This window comes from Tursiops truncatus, chromosome X (genome assembly GCF_011762595.2).
Source record: "Tursiops truncatus isolate mTurTru1 chromosome X, mTurTru1.mat.Y, whole genome shotgun sequence".
NCBI classification, from domain to species: domain Eukaryota; kingdom Metazoa; phylum Chordata; class Mammalia; order Artiodactyla; family Delphinidae; genus Tursiops; species Tursiops truncatus.
Genome location: NC_047055.1, coordinates 28,089,683 through 28,100,421, shown reverse-complemented (window position 1 = coordinate 28,100,421; position 10,739 = coordinate 28,089,683).

Genomic DNA, 10,739 nt, shown 5'->3' with positions numbered 1-10,739 from the left:
TGCTCTGCTCAGGGGTAGAAGTCACCTAGCTATTCCTTCTGCCTGCAACGCCTTCCCCCCAGATATCTGCAACGGCTTGCTCTCTCGCCCTCTTCAGGACTTTCCTCAAAAACAATTCACCAGGGGGCCTTTTCTGCCCACCCCAACTAAAATTTCATCCCCTACCCCCTTCCTGGAAACCTTTTACACCATGTCCCTGCTCCATTTCTTCTCTTTAGCTCTCCTCACTTCATAATGTCCTTATTTATTTTGCGTATTCCCTGCCTGTATCCCCACCAGCAGAATGAAACTCCATGCAGACAGAGGTTTTTGTGTCTTTTGTACACTGTTGTATCCCCAGAGCCTAGAAGAGTGCCTGGCATATGAATCTCTGTTGAAATAAAAATTACCATTAAAATGAAGAGGCTTTTATCCTGGTCTGTCAAGTTCACACATCCCAACATCTTATAAGGAGAGAATCTCATGTAATCACAGCTGGCACACATTCCACGGTGGGGCTGGTCTCCTACCACAGCCGGGAGCAAGTCACCACACCCCTCATCAGGTCCAAGGAGGACGGAAGGAGAAAATGGTCATAAGTTGCAGATGACTCTTCCTACACTAGTTCTTTAAACTAGGAGGAAGCTGAACAAATAACAGGGTTTGGATGTCAAGTCATTTCAAACACACAGGAACAACAACGCCCCGGGCACAACTTTCACACTGTATTTCAAAAATTGTTATATGTTGTCATATTTGCTTTCTCTGTCTGTCTCCTGAACCTTGCAAAAATAGTTACAGTTGTCATGACATTTATAACTCTAAAAAATTCCACTATACATCTCCTTAAAAAAGGAGATGTTCCTACATAACCACAATGCTATTACATCTTAATAAAATAACAATAATGTAATAATATTAGCATATGTCTAGTCCATATTCCAACTTCCGCAATTGTCCCAAATGTATTTTATAGCTATTTTTAGAATAGGTATCTGTTTCATGCATTGCATTTGTTTTGCATTTAGATGCAAAGAAGCTAGTGTTGAATGATTTTACAACTTCCTGGATTCATCAGTTTTCTTAGTCACCTCTACTTAACTCTAAGTAAAGTAGTTGTCTAGGTATTACTAGTTATCTCTAGTACTAATATTTCATTCCAACAAGAAACATGAAATTTAGGGTTGAGAGGATGGTGTCTTTCAGCTTGGGGACTTTAACTTACGTTATACAAATGAGCCAAAAATGGCCTCGGTCTATTGGCCGCTAGGTGTTTATTTCTTCACATGGAGGCTGAGACCCATTACCTCAAAAGCCTGCTGGAGCCAAACAAACTTTTACACATCCAATTGTTTAAAACATATCCAAATTAACCACATTTTTATCCATTTAGAGCCTGGCTGTTTTACCTTCCCCATGAAATTGTGCCTAACATCTGCTAGCTATCAGTAAGATGAGCCCCGGGCCAATAAGACCACAGGCCACTGCTGCCCTTTGGTGCTCTCTGACCCAGATACTCTCTACGGTGCTGCAAAACAACATCTACAAGTCATCTTTCGGTTTAGTCTAGGTAGCTCTAGTTAACAGATTACCTAGATTCCACTGGGATATCTGTACACTCAACTCGTTATTAGAACAAGGAATAAGAATTTAGACAGAAGATTGTGCTCTTCACCTTACTGGTTTGGACTGGTTATTCTAGTTATCACTAGTTATCTATAGCTAACAAATCATCTAGGTCCCCTTACATATCTATGGTACTGTGGGTGAAAACTGTCGCCTGCCATATCAGTCAACAAGGGATGTTGCAGCCACCAAGCCAGCAGCCACTACAGCCCCCCACAGCGGTGCACCCTGAGGGGATTCAGGATGGAGAAAAGCAGGAAACTGGCCCTAGATCGCTAGGCGCCTATCAAAGGAATGACTTCAAGGAGCCCAGACTTTTACATCTTCCCATACAGAGAGAAGCGCGTCTCCATAACTTGCGATTGTATGGTTTCTTTAATTAACAGTAATCTTTTGATGTTCTGACTACCTGGTTTTTGTTGCAAAAACCCCTGTATATCCTGGCTCCTCCCTTACCTCTTTGGAGTCAGTCCTCAGAGCAGTCTGAGAAGCTGTCTTCTGGGCTGAAGTCCTCAGTTTTGTCTACCAAATAAAACATAATTCTCAACCTTTTAGGTTGTGCATTTTTTTCAGTCGACCAGTAACTAACTCATTATTCCAAAGAAAATAAGAATTTACATTTAGCAGAATGTATTTTTCAGCTTTCTGACATCAATGAGTATTAGTAGTTATCTCTAGATATCTCCTGTAAACTAGTTATCTATGTACCACTATTTATCTCAGACTTAGGAGTTCTTTCAACACGAAACATAAAGTTAGATTGAGAAGGATATGTTTTCCAATTCAGGGCTTCAACTCCATATACTAATACTGTTTAGGTAATTAGTAACCTAAGTTCTATTATTTAGCTATATTATTACTCATTAATCTACCAGGAGAAAAAGAATTTAGGGTCCAGAAGAACGTACATTTAAGCTCCTGACTTCAACTACTTATTCTAGATAGCTCTAAGTAACTAGACACCTAGTGCCAATGTCTATAGTACGAAGTCATTACTGCAACAAAAATTAAGACTAATCTTATTCTACTGCAATAAAATACACATAAATAAAACTTACCATCTTAACCAGTTTTAAGGGTACAGTTCAGGGGCATGAAGTACATTCACATTGTTGTGCAGCCATCACCACCATCCATCTCCAGAATTTTTTCACCTTCCCAACTCCATACAAAAGCTCCCAAATACCACTTCTCCCAGCCTTTGGGGGACTATTGTTCTACTTTCTGTCTCTATAAATTTGACTACTCTGGGTATCTCACATAAATGGAATCATACAATATTTTGTCCTTTTGTGTCCGGCTTATTTCGTTTAGCTTAACGTCTTCAAGCTTCATCCATGTTGTAGCACGTGTCAGAATTTCATTCCTTTTTAAGGCTGAATACTATTCTATTGTATGTATACATCACATTTTGTTTGCCCATTCATCTGTCGATGGACATTTGGGTTGTTTCCATCTTTTGGCTATTGTGATTAATGCTGCTATGAATGTGTATTCAAGTCCTTGCTTTCAGTTCTTAGGGAACCGCTGTGGAATTGCTGGATCATGTGGTAATTCTATCTTTAATTTTTTGAGGAACCACTATACCTTTTCTCATAGTGGCTGCACCATTTATATTCCAACCAGTAATACACAGGGTTTCAACTTCTCCACATCTTCACCAACACTTATTTTCTGTTTTGTTGGTAACAGCTATCCTACTGGGTGTGAAGTGGTATCGCATTGTGGTTTTGATAAGCACTAACAGTTAAGAAGAATGTTTTTAGCTTTCTGGCTTCAAATTTTTATTCTGTTTTTTATATGATTATCTCTATTTAAATCTTACCTAAGCAACTGTCATTTTCTACATTACTAACTGAATATTCAAAACATAAGAATTGAGCAGAGTGCTTTCTAGCATCCTAGATTCAAACTGTTCTAGATATCTGGTATATTACTTACCTGGTTACTAATAGTTATCTTATTACTGATGCAGCATTTCAATGAGAAATGAGAAGTTTGGGTTGAGAAGATTGTGTTTTCCACATTCTGGCTACAAGTACTTATCTGTAGTTGTCTGTAGTTAGGTAGTTCACCTCGTACCAGTAGTTATCCATAGTACTAAATCTTTATTCCCACAAGAGATAAGACTGTGCTGTGAGGAGTGGTTTTTCAACGTCCAGATTTATACAGATTCCTGGTTTTCTCTAGCTATCCATAGTAGACAATTACCTAGGTACCAATAGTTATCTATAGTCTAACTCAGTACTGCAAACAAGAATTAATATTTAGTTTTGAGAGAAATGGATTTCAGCTTCGTGGCTTCAATTATTCTTCTAAGGAATATCTAGTTTCCCCTAATTAAATAAATAGATAGGTACCACTACTCACTGATAATACCCATTATTATCACAAGAAATAAAAGTTATATTTCAGAATAATGTTTTTCTTTTTCTTTTTTCTTGTTTTGGCCATGCAGCATGTGGGATCTTAGTTCCCCCACCAGGGATCGAACCCGTGCTCCCCATGTGGAAGTGCGAGTGCTAACGACTAGACCGCCAGGGGAAGTCCAGAATAATGTTTTCTTAACAGCCTCATCTAAAGTATTTATTCCGCTTGTTTCTAGTTACCTTCATTTAACTAATTACCTAGGTACCACTAGATAACCATACTCTTTGCTCATTTTTCCACAAGTAATTTGTATTTAAATTAGAAAAAAAGATGTGTTTTCCAGTTCTGGACATCTATAAGTTTTTCTACTTATCTCTACCTGTTTCTAGTTATCTAGCACCCTAGGGACACTCAGTTATCTGTAGCGTTATCTGACTTTCCCAACAAGAAATAAGCAGGTAGAGCTGAGAAGAATATGTTTTTCAACTTCCTGGATTCAACTAACTATTCTACCTATCACAGTCATCTTAGTTTACTTGTAGGAATCCTGGACGTGAAATAGTGGAGCTAAATAGAGTTCTTCACTGGATTTCCTGACTGGTAGCCCAAGTTGGTCTCATTTGACTTCCCGTAGCCATGACATGGACTGGGGTTCCCAAAACCTTGAGTGGACACCTCAGGAGTCAGTTGCTATGATAACATAAACCTCATGACGTACCCCTCATCCTAAGAATGCTGTAAGACATTACTTTTATTTGGGGATTCATTTGAGACTTTCCACTCCTCCCGTTAAGCCAAAGCAGTAGGGTGTCCCAGTGAGAGTGAATCCTTACCTTCGCCAGATCATCTTTCTTAGCAGGCATATTCTCATTTTCCTTGTGGAAACCCTTACACAAGATACCTTCATTCGGCAAAAGAGACAAATGTTTCACAGACCCTGCAGGAAAAGGCTGGCAGCCACAGAGAACCAGTCCCATTGGGTCATGTGGCTCTTCTAGGCAAAGTGCCTTTGTTTTCTGTACCTAGCTTAAAGGAAGAGACCACGGTGGTCTCCACACTGCAAGGGACTTTTGGGGTCATCCACTTCACACCCTTCATTTTAACAGATTTGGGACATAGGCTCAGAGCAGTGGAGTGGCCAGCCCAAAAAAGCACACAGGGTTCATCCCAGAGAAGACCAGGCTTTTGGTGGCCATGCCTTCCACTGGGCCTTGTATCATCCAGCTACGGGCAGTGAACATCAGCCCAGGTTCAGCTCCTCAGCACTTAACCCTCCATCCTGCCCAAGAACTCTTTCCTTCAAAGGAACTGAAGACTCAAAGCTCCACCAAAGCCTGATCACTGAGCCATTTTACCTGTAGGAAAAGGCATCAAACCTCCCCTGCAGAGCATTCGGCCTCCTGATGTCCACAGTTTCAGGCCCTGAGAGTGATGAAATTTATACCCTCCTCACAAAAGGCTTAGTGTGCTTCCATTACAACAGCCCTCATTTCTCCAGTGTCCTTGCAATGCCAAGCCTGCCAAGTCTGCCAACTAGCGGCATGACCCATGATCAAGACCCAGCCCTAAGCTTGTGCTGAATCCGCTGTTTTAGGAAAGGAGGATATGGAAACTGTCACTAGGCAATAATACTCACTTTGAAGTTGATAATTTTATGTTTGCCTTGATCAATGTCACACTTGCTTCTTCTCAGATATCAGCATGAAGCTATGGGGCGGGACCCTGGGTGCGATGGTGTAAATATAATTTTCAACTGCAGTGAGCTGTCTCCACCTACCCACGCCCCCCCACCATGCCAAGGGTAGGTCTTTAAGGTAAATGTCTGAATTCTAACATTTACATGCCAATATTTTAGACCTGCAGACGTTACAAAACACGTCTCCTACCCACAAGCTTGCTTTCAAAATCAAGGGACACAAGACACTGAAGTGGTGGCATTCAGGCACGGGTATGTAATTGATATGCCTAGACCCATTTGAAGCACGGCCCCCAGACAAAATGAGAGCTGCTATTGAGAATTGCAGGTTTGGAGCACCACCTCCTCCTATTCCAGGCCCAAGAATCTTTGTTTAGGGAAAAAAAAATGGAGACAAGGTAGAGACCAAAGAAAAGTCTCTGTCCACCTCTCCCTTGAACAAGAGAGACAAAGGGTGAAACAAAGGATATTTTTCATAGTAAGTGGAAAGGAGGCTCTAGGGGAAAAGGAAATCGATGTCAACAGCTGGGCCCAGAGCTCTCGATCCAGTTTAGGGAGCTGGGTATTGAGGGGGGCTGGCAGCTCAGCATGTCCTCTGGATAGTAGTCGGGGGTGTACAAGGAGATGGCTCTGGCTGGCTGGGCTTTCTAAGAGAAAGGAAAAACAGGACTCAGGTTCATGTGCAGATGAGTTCCTTACATCCCCTTCCACAGCCCCCATCACGAGGTCAAGCAACAGAGCTCTTTTTTCTTTTTTTCTCTCTTGCCTACCTTCCTTTTAACGCAACTGGTCACCTTAAGGGATTTCACCAGGACTGAAATATTCATAAGGAAGGAGGGAAAGTCAAAACGGGGGGGGCTGGGGGGGCGCTCACTGTGACTGGCCCTAGCCCAGGTCCCCAACCCCAGCACCTCAAAAAACGTCCAGAATGGTCCTATTTCTTCATTTTAACAAGAAGAAATTCCTAAGAATGTCAATTAGGGAAGTCCCTGGCGGTCCAATGGTTAGGACTCTGCACTTTGACTTCTGGGGCCTGGGTTCAATCCCTGATCGGGGAACTAAGATCTTGTAAGCCACCTGGCGTGGCCAAAAATTTAAAAAAAGTAAAAAATAAAGAATATCCAATTAATTCTGTGGGCCACCCACCACATCAAAACCTTAACTCCAACAGAGAGTCAGACAGAAATATTGCCAGGTGCTAAATTGGCTCTGTTACTTACTTAACATAGAAACTTAGACTTCAGGGGTCTCTGTGACCAAAACCTGGCCTTCCATTAGATGAATGCATTCTATAGTTTCAAAACTCTGCTTAACACTCAGTTTAACAGAGTGTTGGGCTTCCCTGGTGGCACAGTGGTTGAGAGTCCGCCTGCTGATGCAGGGCCCAGTCCAGGAAGATCCCACATGCCGTGGAGCGGCTGGCCCGTGAGCCATGGCCGCTGAGCCTGCGTGTCCAGAGCCTGTGCTCCGCAACGGGAGAGGCCACAACAGTGAGAGGCCCGCGTACCGCAAAAAACAAAACAAACAAACAAAAAATAAAATAAAAAATAAAAGAGTGTTCATCTCGTACACTGTTTTTTGGGTTTTTCAAAATATTTATTTATTATTAATTAATAAATTTTATTTATTTATTTATTTATTTATTATTTAATAAAAAATATTTTATTTATTTATTTGGCTGCACCAAATAAATAAAGGTCTTAGTTGCGGTATGCGGGATCTTCATTGCTGCATGTGAGATCTTTAGTTTGCGGCATGTGAACTCTCAGTTGTGGCATGTGGGATCTAGTTCCCTGACCAGGGATTGAACGTGGGCCCCCTGAATTGGGAGCGCAGAGTCTTAGCCACTGGACCACCAGGGAGATTCCTCATACACTGTTGATGGGTGTAAATTGGTGTAGCCACTATGGAAAACAGTATGGAGGTTCCTTAAAAAACTAAAAATAGAACTACCATATGACCCAGCAATTCCACTCCTGGTTATATATCTGAAAAAAACAAAAACTCTAATTTGAAAAGGTACATGCACCCCAGTGTTCATAGCAGCACTATTTATTTACAATAGCCAAGACATGGAAGCAACTGAAATGTCCATCAACTGACAAATGGATTAAGAAGATGTGGTATATATACACAATGGAATATTACTCAGCCATAAAAAAGAATGAAATTCTGCCATTTGCAACAACATGCATGAACCTAGAGAATATTATGCTTAGCAAAATAAGTCAGATGGAGAAAGACAAATACTATATGATATCACTAACATGTGGAATCTAAAAAATAATACAAATGAACCTATATACAAAACAGAAATAGACTCACAGACATAGAAAACAAACTTATGGTTACCAAAGGGGAGAGGGAAGGGGAGGGATAAATCAGGAGTATGGGATTAACAGATACAAACTACTATACATGAAATAGATAACCAACAAGGACTTACTATATAGCACAGGGAACTATACTCAATATCTTATAATAACCTATAATGGAATATAATCTGCAAAAAAGAAAAACATATCACTATACTGTACACCTGAAACTTACACAATATTGTAAATCAACTATACTTCAATTAACAAAAAAGAAAAAGAAAAAAAGAAGGCTGACCACACCAAGATGGGAGTGTGAAGAGATAGGAAAGAGAGCTCATAGTCATGAGGCAGCCGTCCAAGAATAGTAACCAAATCCAAGGCCAGAAATTGAAATCCATGAGCCTCACCCTGCTCCTTCTCACCATTCCTTCCCCTGAGAGCCATAAGATGACTTTAATCCACAGGAAACAGACCAATGGTACTTTCAATAGCTCTTAACACTCCCTTGCCATTTCAGGGCCTTTTGCACAAGCACGGCTTGCTCTCCCTCACCACTGGTAGTCCTGTAATATTGTACAGCAATATCTCAATTACATAGAAACATACTAGGAGGTAATTTTGGTTCATAGGATTGCATATTTACTGCAGGAAAAGGCAAATTGCCAGGAAAGAGTTTTTTTTCTTTTGCTGAGTTTTAATCTTTTTATTTTTCTTACTGTTTCCATTGTAACCATTCAGAGAAAAGTCCCAGGGTTCAGCATACATTCTGTCAAATTTTCTAGCTGTAGTCTTCTGACAATGAAATCTGATCTCCAGAACGATGACTCTGAGACACTGCAACCTCACAGCGGATCCCCAGAACATGTCGCTCATTTCTGACCCTACAGTTTGCTTGTTCTTCCTCTTCCCGCTTTTTCATCTAGACAATTCATTCAGGTCTTGCCTTATTCTCCTTTCGTTCTTCCTCCTTCCTTTTCATCCTAGCCTGCGCACCTGGTGTCTCCCCTACCTGAACTCCTAAAAACCTGAAGTGTGGATCACTCATTTGGCAAGAAAGGTCATAAACAACGGCCTCCCAATGAAACTTAACTGTTTTGTGATATAAATCCTGTGTCCGTTACCTGCACAGAAAGTACCTGAAGTACCCACTGAGTCTTTAGCTTTTTTGTTTCCCTCAATACAGCTGGCTAGGTGGTGCTTTACAATCATGAATAATGACAATTAAAACAGCTACACAGGCTTCCCTGGTGGCGCAGTGGTTGAGGGTCCGCTTAGCCATGCAGGGGACGTGGGTTCGTGCCCCGGTCCGGGAGGATTCCACATGCCACGGAGCGGCTGGGCCCGTAAGCCATGGCCGCTGAGCCTGCGCGTCCGCTGCCTGTGCTCCGCAACGGGAGAGGCCACAACAGTGAGAGGCGCGCGTACTGCAAAAACAAAAACAAAAAAAAACAGCTACAATTTTCTGAGGGCTTCATGTGTACAAAGTACTGTGCTAAGCAATATGCATGAATTATCATTGTTCTGTTTTGCAGAGGAGAAAACTAACGCAGAGAGAGGTTAAATCAGCAGTCCCCAACCTTTTTCGCACCAGGGACTGGTCCTGTGGAAGACAATTTTTCCATGGACTGGGGGATGGGGGGGGTGGGCGATGATTCAGGTGGTAATGGAGCCATGGCGGGGATGGGGAGTGGCAGATGAAACTTCCCTAGCTCACTTGCTGCTCACTTCTTGCTGTGGCCTGGTTCCTAACAGGCCTCGGGCCAGTACTGTCCTCGGCTCAGGGGTAGGGACCCCTGGGTTAAATAATATGCCTAAAGTCACACAGCTGACAAGTGGCTACAACAGAATTCATTTAATCAAATATTCAATTCATTTCATTAAATTCTTTGAATTTGAGAGAAAATGCACTAGGGCAGCGGTCCACGGAGTGGCTGGGCCCGTAAGCCTGGCAGCAAGCCCGTGCGCCACAACTACTGAGCCTGTGTGCCACAACTACTGAAAACTGCACACCTAGAGCCCGTGCTCCACCACAAGAGCAGCCACTGCAAAGAGAAGCGCTGCAACTACAGAAAGCCCGTGCAAGCCACAAAGACCCAACACAGCCAATAATAAAATAAATTCATTTTAAAAATAAAAATAAATAAAAGCAGCAGGTATGGGAACATATGTATATGAAAAAAAGGATTCACTTTGTTATGAAGGAGAAACTAACACACCATTGTAAAGAATTATACTCCAATAAAGATGTTAAAAAAAGGAAATAAATAAAATGAAAGCAACAGGCACACCTTACCTTTGTTCATGGGCTTCTTCAAATGGAACTGCCAGGTAGAAAACACACACGCACACACACACATACTACACAGGCGTGCACCCTATAGCAATGTCTGTGATAGAAGCACAGAAATACCAGAAAATACCCGGAACACAAGCAGAACTGGGTGTTGTTAAAATAAACCTTCTGAACGTATCTAGTGGCCTTGTGTCCTTGCCTTCGGTTTTCAGGTTCGATGCTGGGAAAGAAACGTGTGTCCTTGTCCACCCTGGTCTGGGGGACGGGGAGGGCTCATGCGGAACTGAAGCCGTGTCCATGCTGCATCGCCAGTTTATTTACACAGGCACACACAACCCTTCTGGTTGGAGGGACGACCCAAGCTGAGGAAGAGTTTTGCTGACGGACCAAAAAACGTTTCCACGGCTAGTCAGGTTTGGGCGGTAGCACTGCAGAGGGTTCTTGGACCTGGACACCT